The 24,367-nt window shown below is 36.2% G+C and overlaps 1 long non-coding RNA gene across 1 annotated transcript; it reads left to right on the top strand.

The window, feature by feature from the left end:
• The first annotated feature begins 861 nt into the window (after positions 1 to 861).
• LOC104528502 (uncharacterized) lies at positions 862 to 23,899 on the top strand. The gene is made up of 3 exons (XR_728049.1): positions 862 to 902; positions 20,866 to 21,020; positions 23,678 to 23,899. It is a non-coding gene; the product is annotated as an uncharacterized LOC104528502 (long non-coding RNA).
• Positions 23,900 to 24,367: the final 468 nt, after the last annotated feature.

Below are 24,367 nucleotides of genomic sequence, written 5' to 3'. Positions count from 1 at the left end.
CTTCTCTGGGAAACTAGATGGTGAGTGAAATGTAGATATAAAATTATTTTTATTTTTAAAAAAGCTCGTTTACTAATAGTACTATATGTTTGCTGGAATCCTCTTGACTAGCCAAGATTCTTTCCCTTCCCCACTTTGTGCTTCATACTTTTGTTCTTAGAAGGGGAAAGCCCTTTTAGAGTCAGGTGTGAGTCCTGGGAGGAAAAAAAAATGTGTGTGTGTGAGCGTGTATGCGTGCATGCAGAATCATAACAGGCATTCGGTCCCAGCTGGGCAATGACACTAATTGCCCAGATCTCATGGACGCCTGTGATGCAGCATGCTCACTTTCTCTCCTTCCCTATCCTCTCCAGGGATTTTTAAAATGCAGTATTTGAATTTTGGTGAGTGGTAAAGACCCTGCCCTAGGACCCATTTGACAAATGAGAAGCTGTGCAGCATCAGCACCAGCCGACTGAGCCTCACTGAGTCAATCTCTCTCTCTACTAGTCAGCAGCTACTGTTGTGAGACAAGCTTCAGCTCTCTCTGTCATTGAGGAAGTTCCATTTGCTCATCAATAGGCTGCAGGCTGTGTCTTCTTTTTTTCCTTTCTGTTAAAAATTCGTAGTTTAAATCTACCAAGTTGCCTTAGCTGACAAATGAATGTAGGGGTCTAGCGCAGGGGAAAAAAAAAAGGCATTGAAGAAATACTGTTTCTTACTGAAATAATCTAAAGGGAAAAAAAAACGTAGTGACAAGATAGGGCAAACGTGCTTGCATGCAAGCCCCCTCGCTTGTTCTACGTAGACTTCAGAGCAACACCATGCAGCATCCCCTTACGGGTGCAACCTGCGTGGCACTGCCGAATGTGGGCATGTGTCCCCAGCTCTCCTGTGCCTTGACTTTTATGTACTTACAGCAGGTAAGTTTGCTTAACTTTTTCTTTTCCTATAGTGCCTGCTTTGTCAGCATCGTTTGGGGGATTTGTAATCTTGGAGATTTTTTTTGTGTGTGAATAGACTGTATAAATGTCTCCCACTGTGTGGAGTGGATGTTGTGCCTGCACTTAAGAATGGTGAGAGTGAGTAGAAAATATATTTTAGCAGAGCATCAAGCCTTTGCATATTTTTTTTTCAATGCCTTTATTGATGCTGTTTATAGATCTTTAACACAGTACTTTGACTGCATGTCTCATGGATACTGTAGCAGAGTTTCAGCCATAAAGGACTGTTCTTTATTCACTTGCAGGCATAAATTATACTTCTAGTGTAAATGTGCCCAGTGGCAATTTTGTTTAAGCCTTCTTTGAAGCCAGGAATTTTAGGTCTGTGTTGAAACATGCTGCTGATTAAAATCAAGCTGAATTTTAGTTCACAGAAAAAAAAAAAAAAAAAAAGAAAAAGAAAAAAATTATAAAGCTTTATCTGTGTGGAAGTATTCTTTCTATCACTGAAGTATGTTGGAATGGGTTTAAAAAAATGTTCTGATATCAGCAAAACAAAACCAATTTCTAATCCATTTTTAAGATTTTTTTTTTAATTAATTACATATAATCTTTGCTTCTAGGGGTTTTTTAAGTATTTCACCCCTCTCCCTTGCCATATTATTTACTAATTGATACCCTCTCTCTGTCAAAATATGAAATAAATAACTGGCTAATGATACATTATTTTTTAAACTAGTACTTTGAAATTATAATTGTATTCTACTTCTCTATTTTATAACTGAGTGCACTGTTATAGAGAGTCATCTAGTAAGTATGTAGAGCCAAGACAGAAATATGTTAGCATGCAAAAATGATTAATCCTGTTTATTCTGTTACTTTCTGCTGAAACTTAGGAGAAAAAAAAAAATGCCTACTGTAACAAATAGGGGCATTTCTTCCAACTTCCACTACAACAGTCATATGCATATTGACTTCCATGAAGCAGTCTCTAACTTTATTTCTGTATTTACAAATGCCTGGAAGATGTTTTACAGTATTTCTTTTTGTTCCTAAAGATAATATAAAATAGATTTAAATCTTATTTTTATTTCGGAGTATTTGTTTTCTCTTACTGCTGAAAGAACTGAACTCAAGTATTTGCAGGATATAAACCCTTCTGCAGCTTTTTTTCCCCTTAATAGTGTAGTATAAACCACTTCTGACTTACAGCATGGGAGTGCATAATAAAAGATTCTTGTATACGCCCTAGATTATAAATGTATGTGGGAGGGATTCATATGTCTGCAATTAAAATTTGCATCAGATAATTATGATGTATTTAATATTTAAATAAATTTCATGGCATAATTAAAATGTATGTTCTTAGTTGGTCTGTATTCTGGATATATTTTGGAAATGACATTTCTAGATCAGCTTTAATTATACAGTGTGACTTGTGCACTTACTGGTTGTATACAAAATGTAGTCCTGTATTGTGTTGCATTTGTTATTTTGAGTTTGCCAAACAGCAATTTCTATGTAAAGATCCAGCTTTTGAAAAGAAAAATGTGAATTAAGGTGAGAGGTCAAGATGGCCACACAAGGAGCTAATAAAGGGTAATGTAAAGATGGGGTTAGGTGCTATAATAACCTTCCTGTGTGAGCTGTTGCAGTATCATTATGCAAACACATCTATAGTATGGCACTGCTTTTAAGGTTTAAGAAACTGTGCAACCATAATGATTACTTTAAAATAGTGAATTCAATTCCATCTATTCCATTTGAGAGAGAGATGAGAAGTGGTTGCTAATGCACTTTACAAAGTGCTATATCTAGCGGATAATTTTTAACTCTTTAACTGGATTAACTGCCACACTGAATGTATCTTTTTATTTTTGTTTAAGTCTTGGCTTTCTCATCTGGTTAATCCTATTGTCAGTTTAGAATCATTCTGCCTCTACTGTTCACAATTTTGTGTAAGTTAAAAAGTTATCTGAATTCCTGATGATAATTGGTAGGTTCAAAATTCTGTGCTTGTTGCTTCTTTTGGTCGCTGGTTGGCATTTTAGTTATTCTGGATTCCTGGAGAGTCAGATAATTATAATCTTAATTCAGATATGATGTCTTATTTTATGTATTTGGTTAAGTATTTCTTTAGAAGCAATGTTACTTCATCTCAAAATTATTCAGGCAGAAAGATAGTAGTTGGTGACATTGCCTATGAAGCTAATGTAACATGGTTCTGGTTTTAAAAGGTTAAGAAGCGTTTCGTATTTTTGAAAAACATTAATAAACTTTTACCATGGCTTTTTAAAAAAACAAATAAATTTCCCATAGCTGATAATTTCTAGCAAACCTACAAAAATACCTATGTTATATGTTTAGTCCAAATATCACTATTTCAGTGAAACTGTAAATATTTTTATCACTCTATAAAGTTATCTATCGATCTTAAACACTGTTAACCTAAAAGATTTATCTGGCAACTTAATAACTAGAGATTCCCCCTGCCTGTGGACCCTGTGACCAGCAGTATATGGACATTATGTGAACCTACTGAGTATTTTTTTCCTCTAAAAGTTGCACTTCGGATGTCTGCTCCCTTGCACCTCAATTAAAATGAATTCAGACATCTGTATTACATCTGACCTCTCTCTCAATTGTTAAACTTTACTATCTATTTAGAATCTATGAAAAAATGTATTCTCTATTTTTGTGTATATCTGCTAAATACACTAATATTCTGTCATATTTAAGTTTTATAATTGAATATATGTCTTTCCTGAAGGACTATGAAAGGCATTACATTCTTCTCAGGATGGGCAAACCAGTCTTCATGGCAATGAATATTTATGTAGCCATGAGGATGGTGGTTTCTGTAAATGACTGCCAAAACACAGATTTTCCTAAATTATTAATACAGCTCTAAAGTAGGCCGTTATTTATTTGTTAAACTAACAACACTTGGTCAGTTTGTTTAGTGTACATGGATAAATTGTTTTCCACAGTATACCCCCAGAAGTGCTCTACTAATTTGTCCAGTAATAGAAACTTAAGTATTTGCTCTGCTATCTTCCAGATTACATATGTATATAATGTTTTAAGAACTGAGGAACTGATTTTTGTTTAAAAAACAGTCTGTGCATACATGATACTTTACCTAAAAACATTTAAAGCTTAACTGTTGAAAATAAATACAGAGGCCTAGTTCACGTTACAGATTTAACTGTCAAGATACTCACTTGAAAAAGGCAACAAAAACTGAAGGATGCTTCTGAGTTAGTTCAGATATTTGAAATGGTCCAAAATTATTTGGATGTTATCTTTTACTAAGATGCTTCTAACTTTAGAAATCCAGAGTTTTCAAACAACATTAAAACCAAAATTACTGTATCAGTGGCAGCAACAAATAGAAAGAGGATATATGATTTTGATTTGGAAGATTTTACCGTTTTATTTTAAAGGTAGGGACAATTGGGAAAAGCATAGGTGTGTTTGGGTTAGAATTTCACCTCATGTCAATATTTAAAGATACAGGAAAAGGGAACTCGGATTTCTTGTGCACCCAATCATTTGATAATGCTTTATGGTGTTAGAAACAGCTAAGTGCATCTATTTTCTATTCTCCTTAATATGACACATCAGTGTAAGAAATAATTTCTAACCAGACGCTTACATCAAATGCTAGGTTGAAGTAATTTTTACAGCAAAATGACCGCCTGTAAGTTCTGATTTAGTGTACATTAATGGAAGCTTAGTTCTGTTAACTGTTATTTCCCTATGATACATGTTTGCCTGGACGTAGGGTTATTTAGTTGGTATTTTCTGAGTAAAGTAACAAAGTCAACTGTGATTTTAAAAAAAAAAACAAACAAACAAAAACAAAACCATGTAACGTTCCATGTCATAGCATCCAGTGCTCCTGTCATGATTTGAAAATTGGTAATTTTTTTTTTCTGTTTAATGATGATAGATGTGCTTTGTTTTAAATAGTGAAGTGGTTTGTACAAAGGGTAATTCCTCTTAAATGGAGCAATTGCTCATAGTGGACATTCACAGATCGAAAACAATTGAGCTGAAACTTCAATATCAACCTTTTCTGTCTTTAACAAGAAAGTAGTTCACAGTACAGCTCTTGTATCAATGATTAAAAGAATCCACCATGAAAACAAAACAAAAACCAACAAACCCTCCATCTCTACCCCAGCTATCCCATTAGTGCTTACATGGTAAATTAGTGTAATTTTATTTGGGCCTTAAGCATTATGACTATGGAGAAAAGCTGAATTCCCCACTCGGTTACTTATGTCATGCTTCTGGATCTGATGATTTATAGGAGTCTGAAAGACTTTTTATCACATTCTTTCTTCATGGCTTAATTCAATGTTGATTTATTTGGTGGCCTTTTCAATTGATGTAATCAATAGTGTCAATAATGGAATAAGGATTAGAACCGATTATCTTTGTGCTAAAATTGTGTAAAGAATTAAAGTGGATGAACAATTCCTGGATACAGTTTACCTTTTTTATAGACCACAAGGACATCAATTGCTGAATTGCCACGATTGCAGTCACAGTTTTAAGTATGCCTTTTGCATTTTATACTTTACTCATTCTTCAAAGGATCAGGTATATTAGTTGAATTCACTAACTGATGTTTTATGATGGCACTGTTTAAACCTGTCTTGAGAACACTGCCTTTCTTTACCGAGTCCATTTATAGTACTCACTCTGTGGCTCTCCTGTAAAATCAGTTAATCTGGCTTTAGTTCGTGAAAATTTTAAGCATCTGTTAGCTTACAAATTGGAGTCTTTGCACAATTTTGTTCCTCAGTCTGCTATTTCATGGCAATTTTCATGTGAGAACATACAACCTCTGCTTATGACTGCATGAGTGAAAGGAAGTCCACGTTACTAATGCTCACTCACCATCTGTTTTTCTTACAGCTGGGCCTTGAATAATTGTCCAGTAGCTGATGGACTGAGGGTAGGCAATCTTTTCAGGGTTTTCTGATTCATTTAACCAGCTTCACTGCCCCAAGAGAAACATAGTGCTTGTTTATTCGTATGTGTAGGGTTAAAAAAAAAAAAAAGTGTACTTTGTCAGATAAATTACAGTCCTCTGTTAAAACAAAAAAAGAATTGCCATGCTGCAGCCAGTGTCATGCGAATGTGTGTGCACCTGAAGGGCAGTGTGGCACTCCGAGGGAATTGTAGTGCCCGGCTGAAAGGGACCTCAAAGGGTGGGACTCTAATTGTTGCCTCCAGAAGTACTGTTAATGCAGAAGTAAAGAATGATTCCTTGATATCCTGTTTATCTTAATTAGGGTGAATAAGATCGTTTGCTATTCACCAGTAAACTTCGAAGCTTGTATTTGAGACTCCACCTCTGAATTTACATGTTTACATATCTTTTGTCTCACAAGAGCTGTTGTGTTGTTTTCCAGGGACTAATGAGAAGTGGCTTAGAGATCAAGTGCTATAGCAGCACTTACTCTGAATAAGGGCTAGTTTGGGGCATTTAACTACAGCATTGTCAAACAAGGTCAGTCTCTTCTCACAATAGCGAGAGGAGGTGCTTTAGTTAAGTACTCCCCTCTTTAAATACAAGAAGAAACCCCCCTTTGCCCCCCTCCAAAAAAAAAAAAAAAAAAAAAAAAAAAAAAGAAAAAAAAAACAACACTGAAACCACACACACACACACAAAAACCCGCAAAAAACAACCTGAAACACAAAACACCCCCAACCAACCAGAATCAGCTAAGAAGGTTACTTGCTGCTTTGGAGAATAAGAGCAAGAGCAGATGTAAAGGAGCTTCCATGTGGCAGAAGCAGGTGAATATTTTTGGCTTAGAATCATTGTTTTTATAATGAAAAACTGAGCTCTTTGAACATTTTAAAACACTTAGCTGAAAAGTAATGACTGGGTTTTCTGCTTTGAGCTATTCGTAAATTGTCACTATTCATTGATATTTGCTAAATATGTATATGGATGGTTATTTTCTGAAAAAAATGTGTGGTATTTTATGGCAAGGAAAGTGTGCGTTGGTTATTTAAGTGGGGATTTTTCTCAGTGCAACTTGTAGATATTTCATTTAAGTTGTTTAGATTTTTTGACCAGTAGCCATTAAATACTAGTCTATGAAGTTTTTTGGTTTTCAGTGTGTGTAAATAAATACTAGCATCATGTTAATATTCTGTTTAAAATATTTTTGAAGTTTTTAATAGGTGGTATAAACTAAAGTGATGAAAATTGTGACACTAGAATTTATCACCTTGCTTTATAGAGTTAGAATAATGCTAGTGGAAAGGAGAAGTCAACACCCTCTAAGAATCCTTCAAGCTTTCCTGCCTTTTAAAGGTGTATGTGTGATGGATTTATCAGTTTTTAAGTGTGATGTGTAGTACAAGAGCTCTCCTGAGGAACTCCTGTCATTTCTTTGCTAGCATTGCTCATTTACCTCTGAGTTGCCTGGTGCAGCGCCATTGACTTCTTTTACATTTTGCTTCCCCTCCTACTCTGTCAGTGCAGCAGCCCAGTGAATTTAATTAGAGAAAATAGCATATCTAATATCTATAGTATCTTCACTAGTTAGTTGTAGTTGGGCCTTTGGTCTTTTGCACTATTGCAGGCTCCAGCTGTGGAGAGATCTCACTGTGTTTTGATCCTGCTCTTTCTCATTGCATTGAACACATGCAGAATCAAAATTAGATACTGTAGTAAGAGCTGAAGCATTCAGTGAATTATTTTTTGTTCTCAGTGAGTCACTGATTGTTATTTCCCCCCACCTCCCATATGGAAAGTAAGTGTGTGGTACTTTAGAATTTAAATACTTGGGATGTTCAGATGCTCGTGTATAAGAATGCAAGTGCTTTCATATTAGACCATTTTAAAAATGTACCTTTTAACCCTTTATGTCAAATACACCAAAAAGTCTTGGTGTTCCTATCTGTAACATCTTGAATATGCCATTTTTGTAACAGTGCATAAATTTAATAGTATCATCTCATGTATATTTGAGAGGTGTGTGTATACTTTCTGATTTGCCTTGCCTTGATTCCATACTGACTTGCACTAACATTTACTATTATGATGATGTAGTTTTGAAGGTTGCTTCTTTGGTTTTGGTTCTCATAGGCCTCTTTTACAGCTATTTTTTATTATCTCTACTGTGACCAGTAAGCCTTCTGTAAATTAAATAGTTAATTACAGGCATTGATTATGAGCATGAAACTTCCTTTACAAACAAGGAGAGAGAAGAAGTTTTAAGGTATAAGCTTATGTTTTTGTAATGGCACTGTCTTTCATAAGACAGTGTGAATTTAAAGTATATGTTTGAAGTAAGTTTTAGTAAGCATTACAGCAGGAGGCAAAAAACCTGTTAAAAGTTCTCCCAGAGAATAAGATCTTGTCAAAACAGAGGTAGCGTGAAAATTTGGAGGTGAAAAGAAGTCAGGCAGCCCATATATTCAATGAGTGTCCCCTCCTTTCTTAAGCTTTTTTTCCTTGTCATGTATTAGTCCTGTCTCTGGGATGTTACATGGCTGCATAGCTCAATTAATGCTCTATGGCAGGAGGAGGAAAAAAATGTCTCTCTCTTGTCAGAAGCGAAGTTATTTACTTTCAAAAGCTGACAGAATAGCACTGCAGGGGCTTCATTTATTTCCGTTCAGAATGTCATTATTGTGTAATGCAGAGGGACTTCTGCATGGATTGCAGGCTTATTCTTGTAATCTTGAGTCTGCTGGATGGCTGCATAAGTGTAAAATGGCACACTGGAACGTTTCCCTGATCTGACTTTAGCTTGTTCACTTTCGCACAACTGCATTCCAGGGGTCTTAAATATTTACTGGTTAGATGGCGAAAAATTAGTTTGTCAATGGTGCTGATGCTTGATATGTTGGGAATCGTGCTCTGGCCTAATGGAAAGACTGATTGTATCCTTAGTTACCTTTATGATGTGTGTCATTGTTCCTGATGGGTAGCATATGGTTGGAGACTGCTTTTTCAGCCTTACTCTCTCTGTCATACTCTTTAGTTTTTCTAAGTCTAGCCCCAAAAGGAATATTTCAGTGCAGAATATTTATAAAGAGTACTTGCTATTTCATTTCAAAGTCTGAAAAAACATTCAGCTTTTTTGTTGTTGTATGTACTTCAGAGGCAAGATAAGTATTTTGATGTTCCCTGTCCCAGTTCAGTGTGTGTTGCTGCAGGAATACAGGAGCGTAATTCCAAGAGTTTTGGTTTATCTTTCCTTTCCTGTTGCTACCATGTTTTCCAGCTCCACTTAGAACAGCACGCTTAGCACATGTACATGAAATTGCCTGTTGCTCTGTGGAAAGATTTTTGGTCCATGTTAAGTAAAAACAGTGATACAGGTAACTTGAGGAGTTCCATGTGCCCTGGCATTGCCCTTCTTTCTGCATGCTCTAAAAAAAACCAAAAACCAAAACACCAAAACCCCAAAAAACCCAAACCAACCAACCAAAAAAACCAAAAAAACCCAACTTAATTTGGAGAAGAGTCACCTTTTCAGTGATGGGTGATAGTTGATTTTTTTTTTTTAAGACTAACCTCATTTTCAGAAGCTTTTTTCAGTTTAAAGTAGTAAACTAAACATTTTAAAAAATTCACAATTTATTCATTAGTAGTAGATTTTACTTGAACAAAACCTATCTTTAAATGAAGGGAAAAGGGTTCTATTTCTAAATGAGCTTGCTTGCTTCTTTCCTCCTTTTCTCTTCCTTTATTTGCAGACATAAAATCCAATAAATTTCTGTTGCAGTTGCTGGGCTTGGGGGAGAAAAAGGAAAGGAAAAGTACAAAGCTATTGGGAAGCGTCAAACACAGAGAATGATGAAGTACATTTCATAGCAGCCAATTCCAACCCCAAAATCCCTGTTGTGCAGGAAGGCTTTCCAGCTCACACAGGAAATTCAGGCATTGCACAGCATAGTATTAATGATTTATACACACCGCACCACTGCTTTTGTTCACTAGCAGAGCCAGGTTGTGTTAATAAAGGAATTTCAGGGAAAAGGGTCCCGGCATGCTGAGTTGTTTTGCTCAATGTGGTGCATGCTGCCTTCATAAATCAAAGGAATTTAGTGCTTTACAACCTTTCAGAGCTGCTGAGGGTGGTTGTTTTATATATTTATATATTTATTTTAATCTGATTCACCTAGGAATATTTTCATTTCTTTTCTATAAAGAATGAATGAACTACTGGATGAGATCTATCTCAGCTGTTTTAGGGTTGATTGGTTTGCTTCACAGTGGCATTATACTTCCATTTGTTTTCCATTTGGTATTTATGCTTTATAGCGTTGTCTATGGGAAAAGGCTGGCATGGTTTTATTAACAGCGATGCAGATCACATTATATTCTGTCTTGTTTCTTAGAAATAACTAAATAAAATGTAAAAGTAAAATGTTTGCAGTAAACAAAGCAATTTTGTATTCTTTATCTAAAATTAAAAATTTAATAACACTAAAGCATTTATCATTTCAAAATCAAGATTTTTTAATTATTGTTTTTTTAGCAAAAATACACTTCCATGTTCTTTTGCAATACATGTGAGTGTTAATTTTTAAAGCTGTTTGTTTTAATCTGGAAACTTTGTTTCCCAATAGTAGCTGCAAGATTGGGGACTTCATTGTGTATAAATTCACATAATGATTCTTTTTGAATAGTGGATTAATATTGATACTACTGAAGAAAGTATGTATCTACATTTGATTGTAGAAATGAAGATAAAGAAGGATGGTCTTAAAAAAACCTCTTAAATTGCGATGTGAAATAGAGTATTAAACAATGTTATGGGACATTCTCCTAGAAAAAAAACACTTGGTTTGATATGCGTGGAATCTAATCTTTACTTTCCATTACTGTTTTACAAGGGGGTGGAGGGTAAAAAATAATTACAGGGAACGTGTTTTGCAGTTAAAGGGATTCTGATCTTCCAGGGGAATCTTAAGGCTTTGGATTACACAGCAGGCGTGGTGGTTTTAGTCTGGATCATTCAGAGTCATTGGTTCCTGTGCCTTTTGCTTACAGAAAACGTGACTGCCCTGTCCTGGCTGTTACAATAGGAAATACGGTTCCCTCCTAGCTTTATGAAAGTCAACAATGTGGGAACCAGGACTGCAGAAGATACAGCTACTTACTACTGAGAGGAGTTTTCTGTTTGTTCTGTACTCTGAAGGCAGATAAATACCTTCTTTTCCATTTTCATCACTGGTGTAAATATCACAGATTAATATAGGACAGGTGCCCAGTAAATGAGGTTTATGTTTATAGAGTACCATTTTTGTATTTGTTTGTCCTCTGTTATTTGGGTGCATGAGTGTTTCATTGTATTTAATTATGTCTGTGAGGCACAAGACAACAGTCAACATCTGCTCTATTGTTTCCTTGGTTTACAGATAGCTTTGATGGGTTATTAAACAATCTATTTTTCAAACAGAAAACAGGGAAACAAGCTGCACCCATATTATGTTATTTTGTAAAGGTACATTATGTAATTAGTTGTCTAGTATTTGCGCAATAATATTTTATTTTGGTTGAATAAATATTACTCCATTAAAAAAATAGGTGATGATCTCAAGCAATTTTTATTTAATAGTGAATTTCTAGTTTATAATACGTGGGTTAGGTTGATTTCACCACCACTAAATTGATTTCACCATACACTTTTTATATTTAAATAATGCTTTTGAGTTCTGAATGCTAATGCAGAAATTAGAAATGTGTATTAACTTTCATTTATTACCAAAACAGCTACTGATGAACTCCTACTGTTTACAGAGAAAGCATTAATTAACTTGAATTATTTTCGATGCTAGTTGGGGAAGGCAATGCTCAAACTGCTTTTACTCTCACAGATCTTACTCAGGGCAGAAAACCCTTGGTACTCCCCTGCCAAAAGAAGTTACACTGTACAAGCAGGGAGACAACACTGTAGAACTTGACTCTTCTACAAATACAAATAGATTTCTTGTTGGAAGAGTGCTTGTTCCATTATCCATTTTGAATTTTTTGTTTTGTTTTAATGTACCTGTCAACTGTTTCTTTATGTACCACTGATGTCCACTGTACTCCCTCTGGATGGATTAATGTAAATCACTGAAAAATTCCAATTACACAGCAAGTGATTGTTTCTGCCTCAAAAATAAAATGTAGAAGAAAATTTTCCAGACACAAATAATGCAAAAAATCTTAAAAATTAGGCCTTCTGTAGTTTTTATCATTGCATAAAGTCACCTATTAAAAATGTTTAAGGAAGAACATCAGTTTGTAGTATTTTCATGGGTCTTGAGCTGCCACTGTGTGCTATGGGAGAACCACAGCTATCTATAGCTCTTTCTTACATGTGTATATTTGAGGCCTTTGAAATGCTGTTAATGTAATGTGGTTGTTCACACAGGTTTTCCATTGAAATAAGGTTGTTCAATATCACTTTAACATTATCTAAACTATCCCTTGTATATACATAAAGAGCAGAATTCAAAGGAAAAAAGAAAAGTATAAGCATAGTTACTCAGAAAAGTATGCATTATTAACTCAGTTAGGGCTGATGTTCCAGGTGCTTGTTTAAATGTCATTTTGCAAAGTGGCATTCAGTTTTTAGCATGGAACAAAAATACACTTTTTTGTGCAAGGGCTTGTTAGAAATGCTTCCTAATCTCCCTCTCACCTGTCCGTGTGCATCTGCAGCAAAAGTTGGGAACGTAAAACAGGGATTTCAAATCTGTTCCTTCAAGTGTCAGTAAATCCTCCCCAATAGATTTGGAGGATTACACTTGCAGTTTTAACTCTCCACAAACATGTGGCAAATGGAAACTCAAACAGGAAGTGCTAAACACAGTCTTCTAAAAAATGAGGGAATGCCAAGGTAGCACTGTTTGTAGGGAACTTTGTTTTCAAGGTGTTTTCAGAAACTCACTGCGGGGTGGGAGGAGAAGGAACTGTGGTTTTGTTTGGGTTTTTTCCTATAAAGTTTATTGCTAAATGGTTTGGTAGGGTGTGTCTCTTAGGAACTGCTCATTATAAACAAGTACATAGGTTTGTATACAACCAAACAAACCGTGTGTGAATGTGTCTTCAAATGCATACATGGGAGTAGAGCATTCACTGTCTTTTTTCTGGTATGCCATGCAGAAATGCGTTTTAATGGGAGAGAACCAGGATCAGGAATTCTGCTGGGGTAGATCAATACCATTTATTAAATTCCACTAAGGATGCTATCCTTGGCCTTGCTGTAAAATTAATGCATTGTACAGTTTATGTGCATTCTCTCTCATCATCATATTCTTTTATATTTTGCTTGAGAATAGTTTTAAGTACTTATTTATACTAAAATTTTACAAGTGATGTGTGCCCACTTCCATCAGAAAATGAACTTTGAAACTGCTTTATGGAAACTCTAAGGGAAAGTGTTGTTTTCACAGATCTGTGAAGGAAGCTGAGTTACAGCAGGCAGCATCTGATCTGTGATAGTGGTGGACACTGGTTATTTGGATAACTTCACGAGGAATTAGGGCCATGGAGCACAAAACTGTTCAGTGTTTTGTTTTTATATTTTCAAAGAGCTAATGAGGGCTGAAGAGTACAGGATAGGGATTCAGGAAATTAAGCTCTTTTCCTAGCACCACAAGTGGCCAAATAGATCAGTAGACAACAATAAAGGTTGTTAAGTTCCATTGCTTATGCAGTGGTACTGGATTACACAAGTGTCGAAGGAAGCAGGCTGTGAAGGAGACCTGTCACTAAGAAGAAATTGCGAGAATTATAAAAACCTTTGAAACTAGTTTCTGTAAGAATTCACTAGTCCCAGTTGACTCGTTAATTATCTTGAAATCTGACAGTTCTGTAGAAGCAGCTATGTAGCACTCTTCTGTCATGGCAATACCAGAGAGATGTTCCAATAATAGCCTTTAAAATCCAGATGTGCAGCAGTTATGTCTGTGGGAACGACGGGATAGGAACTTTCAGTGCAGTTCCTGTTTGTTGAGCAACACAAGTCAAAACTTGCAAGGAAATATTACATTTCTTATTTTCATTTGTTGCTGGTGTTCAGTGATGTGCATTTTGGTGTTTAGCTTTTTACTAAACAGTATTATGGGTTGCATTTTTTCTGGTTAGGGACAGGTTACTATTGAAAAATCTTGAGAAAAGTTAAGACGCTCTCTCAGTCAAAGAGTTTAAGTTAAATTTTTGGTGTCTGATGGTCCTATGTTGCATTGCAGGAGAATTGGGCACATCTCTGGTCTTAGAAGGAGACTACTGCCTCTATGTCTTATTTCTTGCAGCAATTAAGTCTTACTCGTATCCAACAGATAACCTTAAGACCAGCTGAAGTGAGCTAAAGTACTGGTTTCAATAAAAATCATCCTGTTCTGTTGTTGCCTTTCTCTGTGCAAATTTACACCAGTCCTTTGCTGGTGCACTGCAAGGGCGCTGACGAAGGTTGATTAAAACCAAATGAAGATTGGTTAAGAGAGAGATTAAGAAGGGCATCCTTTCTGTGTTCCCTTCTAATATAAAATGGAATTAACTGAAAGTAAGAAAGTTGATAAAAGTTGAGAATGAATACCATCTGGTATTCATACAAGTGTTATGGTTTTCTGTTCTTTGGTGCTTATTCTATCCTCTTCTGTTATTCTGATTAGTAGCACATCTCCATAGGTTTACATTGTCCCGAGCAAGTTGTTGTGAGAGGTAACATTAGAAATCAAGTATTCACATGAATTCAGTATTCACTGTGGTTGCTGAAGAAAAATCACCTGCTTATTAGAATAGTTATTTAGAACTGGAATTTATAATGAATAAGTAGAATACTGTCTAGGAGATCTTGGGGTAAGGGAGGAAAGAAAAGACATGATGTGATTCTTTAAGGTGAGATGTATTCACTGTATTACCAGGAAGTGTTGTTGAAGCTTAATCCAGGGAACTTCATTCTTTCAAAATACTTTTCCTGTGTAATAGCTGTTTGAATGAAAGTGCCTGCAGAGAGTACCAGAGCAATTCCCCTCACATTGACCTGGCCTCATTCCCAGACCCTCAGGCTATGGGCAGAAGAGATCTGACCCATCTCAGGAAAAGGTGGGTACTCTTGTGCTGTGGAATCTCTTGGCTGCTTAGGCCACGCACAGCAGCTACCTGTAAGACACCAAACTGAGTTTAGGAGTGATGGCTGAATTGCTGAACATGGGATTAAGTGTGTCTCCGAACAGTTGTGTTAGGAGATACCTGTGAGACTGAAATGACATCAGATAGAGTAGCAATAAAGTTGAAAAAGCTTTCTTAACTTTGTGGTATTCAGATTTGAAGGCAAGCTTCATATCAAGTGTGCCTTCTGATGCTCTCAGCCAAATCCTGCCTGCCTCAGATGCTTCTAGCTTGTACTTCTTGGCTAAACTTTGGTACTTTTAAGTAACTGCTGCTGGTGTCTTGAATAGGGCTGAATTATAGCTAGCATTACATCTAATGCCTTCAAGTCTGGATATTTTATCTCTGGAGAATATTAAACTTGCCAGTTCTGAACAGAAATTCCCTCTGATGCCTCTGAAGACCTGTAGGGTCTTTATTATTTTGGGGTTTTAATAGGTTATTTCTCCCAGGCACCCTGCTCACTTAGGATATCTACCCTATGCTGGTTTCTGCAATCAAACCATTACACTTGGCGTAGCAGGGTGCTTGAATGATGTATTTATACAGGCAGGAGGCATGATTTAATGCCATCTCATGATTCACCATGCAGTCCTATTAATATGGCTTTTACTCAGGGGAATAAGTAGCTGTTACTTGTCAGCAAATCCTGTGTGTATTAAGTGGGTGAAGTTGTATTGAAAGATCCTCACAGTGATACTCTGCTGTTCCCAAGGGAAGCAAATGAAAAACTTTACTTAGACGAATAATGAATGTGCTAATTGAGGTCAAGAAGAAGTCATAGCTTCCTGTGATGCAGTCGTCAGAGTAGGCTGACTATACAATAAAGAGAAGTCCGTTTGACCAGATTTGTCAATGAAAATATGTAGCTGTCATCTCCACACAACCAAAACCTGATAGATGACGGTGACAGGTGGATGGCTTGTCCGTCCTAGAATACACTGTTACATTCCTGAGATACTGTTTTATGCATGTTGGTGTCAACAAGAAGATGACCATGAACTGATACTGGGACTGGTTGTGTGCTCAAGTGTTGGCAAAAATCCTGTGTGGAATGGATGATAACCTATCATGACATTGCTTGGGCATATCAATAGGCTGCATTGAGAGTAGATATTGATTAGAAGCCAGTCTGTTCCTGATTTGCAAAAAAAAAAAAAAAAAAGTATTTTGTTGCTGCTGGTCTGTATTTGCAAATGAATGTACCCAGAGGGGAAGATGACAGCTTACTCCTACCTCCTACCTGTTGGCAAAATACAGGCAAAAATACATATGTCTTGGGCATCTTATATCCAGCATATAAAAGAGAAGAATAAATGAATGAGATTAAAGAAGAGATGTGAAAGTATGATAATAACACATATTTTGTGAAATACATATATATATAGCCTGACATTTTAAGAAATATATATGTAGTACTATTTATAATGCCACTGGAAGATGTCTGTCATTTTCAGTAGTTTGGCTATGTAACTTCACAAATAGAATTCTCCAGGGCCAAGGAGCTGCCCTACAGATGGCTTACATGTGTGCTGCACCACTTTTTGTAGCTTTAGAAGACCATTTTCTGTGTGACATCTTGCACAGTCTAATGTTATCCTTTCTTCTAGTTCAGTGCCTGGCACATTAAATAGCTCAAGTTCCCAGATTCATCCTACTTTAATTTTGACATGAATGCTGGCACAAAAAGACAAATCTGGTTGTGAGTCAGAATCTTTCTAATTCATATGAAAGCACAGATAAGTCAGAAGGCACCTGTTTGTTTGTTTTTTCAGGGAGTAGTGGTTCACAGCTTGTTCTCCAGTTCTGTGCCATGATATGTATGGATGATGACAGGTCCTTATGTTTCTCTGCTTTGCCAAAGGGAAGTCCAGCCACAGAGGCATCCCTTAACTCTGTTTTTTAACCTGCTTCATCTCTCTAGCATGCATTTATCGCCTCTGTAAGTGAATGTGTTTTGCAACTCACTGAAGGGTAAATCACTCTGTCTGCTATAAGGAGACAAATATGTATCTCTGGCAGTCTAGTCTAAGCAGGAACTGAGGGTTTCTAAGCATGTAGAAGAGCACAAGCCGTTTTTGTGAAACTCTCTGCCTTTGTACATTCCTGAAAAAGTGAAGCTAAGTAGATGTATACATTTTGAGTGTGTGTGTTGTTTCATATTACTGTCATAGGTGATGATCTTCATGTACCAGACACAGTTTTCTTCAAAAGGAATTTACAGTCTAAGATGGTTACAGATGTACAGCTGACTTGCAGAGGAACAGGGATATTGGTTATCATTCTACTCAGCAGTTAGTTCATCCCCCAGTCGGCGTTTTCGTGTGTCATTCTGGCAAGAGGAAGTTTTATGGGCTGAAAGAGAACATTCATAGGTGTTTATAGAAAAGTTTTTACCTGCTATCAGGAAGTTAGAGGAGAAAGCATCAGTGTCATTTTGAGTATGGTTAAGAGATGAAGAGCATAATATTCAAGGCAATGTGAAGAAGATATTAATCTTTTAGTTGTTTGCAGTAGTAGCTAGGGTAGGAACAGGCTGAAGTGAGCCCTTGAAGGTGATGACAAATACTGTATAATTGCTGAGGTAGTAAAAGGATGTGTTGTGGGGCAAGGCAAGGAGGGAAAGAAGCTGTTTTTGTGGGAGAATTCCAGAAGAAACACAAAGTAAACATGCCATTCTTTAGCCAGTGCACAGTACTGAAAACAAAAGAGAAAGTTTGGAATTAGTCAAACCAAAGAAAAGGAAGTGACCATGTACTCAGAGTCCAGCATGTGCTGAGATATTGCACTGCAAATAATGTAAGACCAGTTGGTCTATAATGTGAAAGCCTTGATTTTTGTTTCCCAAATACGCATGCTAAGTTTTTGCGTGAGGTGATTCTGTTGGAAGCTCTCATAGGCAGCAGGACTATGATTATTTATCTTTATCTTTGAAATCTAAATTTGCCACCTTTGTATATTTAAAAGAAAAAGCCTAGAAAATTGAACTTCAGTGGAACTAGAGCATTGTTGGTTTCTGATTGAAAGAATGAGCTAGGTTCATCTTAAACTGCAGCTAGATTTAATTTGCTCCTAAAAGCTAATGTAATTTTCAAATAGAAACTTAAAGTTTGGAAGAAAAAATGTGTTAATACCAAATGTGCTGTATCCCACAAATGTTTTAGATAGTTGTAAAAGATGGGCTCTTCCAGTTTTAAGCAGTTTCTATATCCTTGCCCTATACACTAGTGTAAACTGAGATGCTTAATAAACTTGACAAACTCGACAGCATCCACTGCACTTGTATCAGTATGAGATCAGTAGATATCTTTGATTTGTGTATGTGATATTTTCTGCTTTAAAAGTCACTAAAATATTCATGTTGTATTTTGATTCTGCTGTTAAGTATAATAGGAGTTGGCTGGGGAAATGATACTTGACATGAACAGCTCCTCCAAGTACTTCAAGCTTTGCTTAGAAGAGTGCAAGAGAGTCAGCAGCTGAGGACAGGTGTCAAGTCTGGATAGCGCTTCTGTTGCCTTTGAAGAGCCTTTGGTCCCAAATGTTTTTTTCCAGAAAAGTGGAAATAGTCTTTGGAAGACGAGTGTAGTAGTTAGAAAAGTTACAACAGTTGTGGTTGAGAGGGGGAGGGAAAACATGCAGGACAGCTTTTTCTGTCTACCAGTATTTCACATAATGCCTGGGTCTACTTAGCTCAGGCTGTGCTAATCAATGGCATTTCACCTTCTCTTTCGGAGCACGTGCTCATCTGGTAATACTTTTTTTAGGGACAGTAAGCTAAAGGTGCTATGAATGATGGAAACTACTTTTTCCTCTCAGTTTTGGGTTCTTCTTTACCAGAATATCACTGAGAAATCTTAAAGAGAAAATGGAGAGCATTTGGAGAATAGGAAAGGTGGCCAGAAAACGGGAGGCTTGAAGAAGAGCTTTAAGAAATCAAATATGACATAGCATAAGCTGTGAAGGGGGTGCCAAAGTGGTATCTGAATTATTTATGATCTGGGAGACGGGAAAGTGAGGCCAGTGTTGGAAGGAAGTAGAAATTATTTGAAGCTCATTGGTGTTGTATAGCATTTAGAAGCACCATTGTTTGTGGTATTTTGAACTAGGTATAGGCATTAAGAAGAATTAATTATTTGGCAGAAAGATGATCTAAATAGATTACTTCTGTCAGGATCTGATTAGATCATACATCATTGATTGGCTGATGACTGCATTGCAGGGATCTGCCTTTTCCAGGCAGTGTGGCTCCAGGGAAGTTGATAAAGTCTTTTTTACCTTGAACCACAATAAAACTAGGCGTCTGCTTTTGCTTGGGGGAATATTTAGGTATTGTATGCAGGTGGGATCAAAACTTTAGCCCTTCTTGCATAATTTTAATTTTTCTTGTTCTACCTCTGTGTATCCCAGTTTTCAGGCATACTTCTGGCTTTATTTCTTTCTGTGTGTATCCATACTGTAAAGCAGTCTCCACTTCCTTCCCATTTCAAATGACTTTAGGAAGTCCACAGTGAAATCAGTATTGGAGCACTCCCATCAAGTAGCTTCAGTTCTGTGCTAAAACACAAGGCTATGGCATTAGGGTGCTGGAACTGAAACACTGAAGTGTTTTGTGACCTTCGACTGCTGCCTTAGCTTGCTTACGTTGCACTGTTCACCTTTAAAACCAGCTTCCTTCTAGGAGGCAAGTTCATAACAGGACTACTTTGTGAGATTTTGGAAGTCTGATTGTTCAGTCAGTTTCTGTGTAGAATAATTATAGTCCCTTATGTTAATCAATTCAAATAATGCATTGTATTATTGGTTCAAAAATAGTCTTTAATTAACAAGTTTAAAAAATGTGTGTATCGTACAAGCTTCTTAGCTATGATTCAGGTATTATTACCTGGGAGTTTTCAGTCCAATGTGACTGAATTCTTATATTGCTGCTAATTTTTAAAACTGCAGATTCATTTTCATAAATAATACCTGCCTTTTAGCAAAATTCTGCAGAAATAAAACAAAAGAGTGTATATTTTTATTAGTGGATTTATATTTTATCTATAAAACTAGTTTATTTTATTGTTATTTTCTCCTGTCTTTCATTTTTAAAATCAGTTTTCAATTTCAGAAAATCCTTGAAAATAATAATTAAAAAACAAACAAACAAAAAACCAACCCGAGTTTGGAAACAGCTGAAAGAAGCATGCCCTCCATTAGTATGCTGAAGATGGCTTAGCAAGTCACTTTTATCTAACAGCATTATAATTTTCTAGAATGTAATAGAAGTGGAAGTTGTATAGTGGTTTAAAATAGATGATCTCCCCTTTTCCACCCACACACACACTTAATTTTTTGCAGGGAGCAGGAATCCTGGACTAGGCAGGAAGTAAGTACTGTCACCATCAGTGGCTTCTGATGTGCGTATTACTGACCATTCTAGCTTTGTCCTAGCAAAAACATTTAGGCTCATGCTTAACCTTAAATCATGCTAGAGGTCCTGCTAAAGTGAAACAGGATTATTAGCATATTTAATAATCTTTAGGCTCATTCTTGGAGCCCTTGGCACTCTTTATGGTCAGATTTCATGTATTCAGTATATTATTGCAGAACAGGAGTGACCATTAATGGTAACTAACGGTGAACTGTAAAACTTAAGACAAATTTCCTTTTGTGTGGCTGGGGGGGAGAACAAATATGTTGGCTTAAAGTGGAGAAGCTGATGTAGTTGCATTGGCGTAAGTGCAGAATTTGGCACGGGGCGGAGATGCAAGTAAAGCTGTATTGTACTTCTGTGGTTTTGATTCACAGAGGTTTGTGCGAACTTAGGTAGCTGGTGCACACATGGGACATCATCAGAGAGCCCAACCAGAAAGTCAGAGCTTGGATTTGGAGTGCCATACGGCTATACATTTAGAAGCATGTTGTTGTAGTGAGGCGAGCAAAGCGTCCTTTCCTTAAAACAGGTAACTACAGTTTATTTTCAAAGTTTATTTTTATATATTACAATCTGCAATATAGTAAATATAAATGCTTTTTAGACATTTGATAATTTTCATTATTCTTGAATGTTTATACTGTTTGCAAAGGATTGGAAGGATCCTCCTGTAAGTTGCTGAGTTCACACTGCCGCTACTATTGACATCATATAGTTTTCTTTTATAAACTATCCTTTTTTATTCCTGTGTATTTGGAAGGCTGTTCTAGACCTTCACTTAGCCAGCACCAAATTCCTTTTAAAAAATAACTTGAAAAATATTTTCAGCCTAAATGTATTCATAACTAGTTTTTCCATGGTTTTTAGTGTGTCAAGATTGTCCTTAGCTTAAACAGTCTCTTCCTCCTGCTGTTTTCTTCCCTGTTCACAGATTGTTTTGCTAGGATAAACAAATCAAACTTTCTTAGATTCCTGTTACAACATAGTTGCTTCATTCCCCTGAACAACACAAAAAGGACTTTCTCCACAACTGTTGTAGTTGAAGTGACTTTTTTTTTAATGTGGATGAAGAGTGGTATGCTATTGGAAGTACCTCTAAGAAATTAATAGAGAAATAAAATCAATTAAGAAACACTGACAATTTGCCTTTTCATATTTGCATCACACTAGCAGCTCAGATTCCTTAAACAGATGCAGTGAGGTCCTGCTTTTCTTCCTCCTGAGTTTATTAGCAAAAGCATGACCTTACATTTTGTATTATTGAATTTCATCCCATTTCTATGAATGCCATCTGTAAGGTTGAAGTTGAACAGTTCTTTCTATATAATATTCTTATCCTTGTCAGTCTTGACAGTGCCTTCCAACTTTATGTCATCAAGAAATTTCATCAGCCTGTTTCCCTGTGCCAAAATAATTAATGAAAATGTTAAGTAAAAACTGTCCCAAAACAGATCATGGAAAAGCTTCCCTTAAGCCTGTGCTTCCCTGTACAAATCATCTTGCTCTTTAGGTTTTCTAACATCTTATCAAGTACATATATGCTGAAAAAAAAAATGACAAAGTATTTTACAGAGCAGTTAACAGTCCTTATGTATGTCAGTTGTCCCACTGGAGTCATGTGGGTAAAGCTTGCAGAATCCATTTTATAATCTCCATTCCTAGGTGAAAGAAATCTCCTTCCTCTTCCAATGCAGCTCACTTTGTTAGACCAAACAAATAAGTAATAATAAAAATGAACATTTTTTTTATAAATGAGATACTTTTAAATGAGTTGTAATGGCAGCTCGCTTTCTCATATATACCTTTTGTTTATGTATTTCTGTATGAACGGTAATAACTGGTTTTGTATTGGAATCTGTGAAAGTCTTTTGGCAAAAGCCACAATGTGTCAGCCTACTGTGTGCTCAGTAATTAAACTGCAGGCTTCTTAAACATCACTTCATGATGTGACAATTGCTGTCCTCATTGTCAGTCTCTCAGCTGAGCATCAGAGAGGGTCACAATTCCACATCTAAAGCTAGAAATGGAGTAAGGCTGATAGTACCGAGGGCCAACATGCAGCTGCTAAGGTAGATTTCTAAATCATGCAACACAGCTGCCTTGATACGTGAGAATCAATTACTGAAAACCTTTCATGATGGTCAAAATGTGACATTAAATAATTGAGTATCACATCAAATCTTGTCTGCAATTAGTTATCTGGAAAAGTAATTATGCAACAAAATCAAGTAGCTGAAATTGTTGCTGTGAAGCACCCTGGTTATTCAAAGACTGTAGAAGAGGAATTTTTTTTAATTTTTTTTTTAACTTGTAACAGGAAGTTTTAAGCACCTAACTAATTCTTTATTGAATTAAAAAAATCTTGTTCAATTTCAATTGTATTTCTTGTCATTAGTCATATCTGTAACAGAAGATACATTGCACTTGAAACAGGTGTTAATGACTAAGTTTGTTTTGTCTAAAGTAAAAATGTTTAGCTGTGGAAGAGAATGCCTTGCAAGTAGCACCTTTAAAAGCAAAGCTGTTTTGTTTAGGAGGGCAAAGAGGCTAAATCTTGCTCTTTTGTCTCTTAAACTACGAGTGTAAGTTTAATTGGAGAACAAATGTGAAATACTCTAAAGGTCAAAGTAGTTCTTTTTAAAAAAGCTGTGATAAATGTAACAACATAGATGTTGTGAAAAGTTAAAAAGCCAGTAAAATATAGTTTACACTAATAGAAGTAGGTAGCTTGCATGAATTAGCTCAAATATTCAAAATAAGCAATAAAAATATAATGAATCAAAACAGAATATGTATGAAATGTAACAGACTAACGTTTAAACTCTCACATGAATATTGTTTAACAGCTTATAAATACAGGGAAACATTTATTTATGCGATCATGATAAACCTGATTATTTTTTAAGTGGCTTCTAACAGTAACTGTCGTCATGTATATGCCAGAACTGATAGGAAAATTAATTCTAATTGGTAGATCTGTACAGAATTTGATCTGTATGTGTATACTACTTAAAAATCTGAACTGATAAAGAGTAGTTGGTTAGTCATGTTACTTAAGCTGGTCCCAAAATAGCACCTTCCTTTTTCGGTAGAGTTAGGTTTGCAGCTGTTGTCTCTATCTGTTGTCTCTGAAGAAAAATTTAACATTAAGAGTTGCTGACGTCAATTTTTTTCTTTTTTTTACAGCTGATGTGGGCTTTGCCCCTGACAGAAGTTATTTGGTTCTAGCTCTGAGTTTGGAAGAAGTTGGTATATAGATTTTCCCCTAACTTTCAATTGATGTGTTTAGCTTTAGTGGGAGTAATACTATCACTTAAACCATGTTGTCGTCTCAAGGAGTTTTGCTACATCCATATGGAGTGCCAATGATTCTGCCGGCAGCACCATACTTCGCTGGACTTGTTCAGGTAATGCAAGGCCGCTTCCAACAAGCAACTTAACTCTAGTGCACTTAGAGTAATAATTGGAATTTTTATGGTTGAGAAAGCAAACACTTTCAATACAGGCAAAAGCTCTCATGTAGTCAGTGAGAAGACAGTAGGAAATCAAAAAGATGGATCACCCTAATCTGTGTATTGACATCTCTCATGGCTGAATAAATGGTGTAGTTGAGCTATATTTGCTTGTATTGATTTGTCTGCTGTTTAACATTCATGCCTTTGCTTCACGAGGTTGACTACAGGGCAGAGGATTTGCTATCCGTTCTAGGTTTCTGAGGGAGTCAGCATTCCCACGGCAGGTCATAAGACAAAGTAACTTACCATGATGTGTTTAGGTTAAGTGTTTTAGCACAACAAATATGAATAGTGTTAAATATGCATTAATTCATTTGTTCTGCGTCACACTGAATGAAAAAGAGTTTGTGGTTTTGTGTGT

Source organism: Antrostomus carolinensis, unplaced genomic scaffold, assembly GCF_000700745.2.
Source record: "Antrostomus carolinensis isolate BGI_N321 unplaced genomic scaffold, ASM70074v2 scaffold5297, whole genome shotgun sequence".
NCBI lineage: Eukaryota > Metazoa > Chordata > Aves > Caprimulgiformes > Caprimulgidae > Antrostomus > Antrostomus carolinensis.
This window is presented reverse-complemented; position numbering and strand designations above follow the sequence as displayed.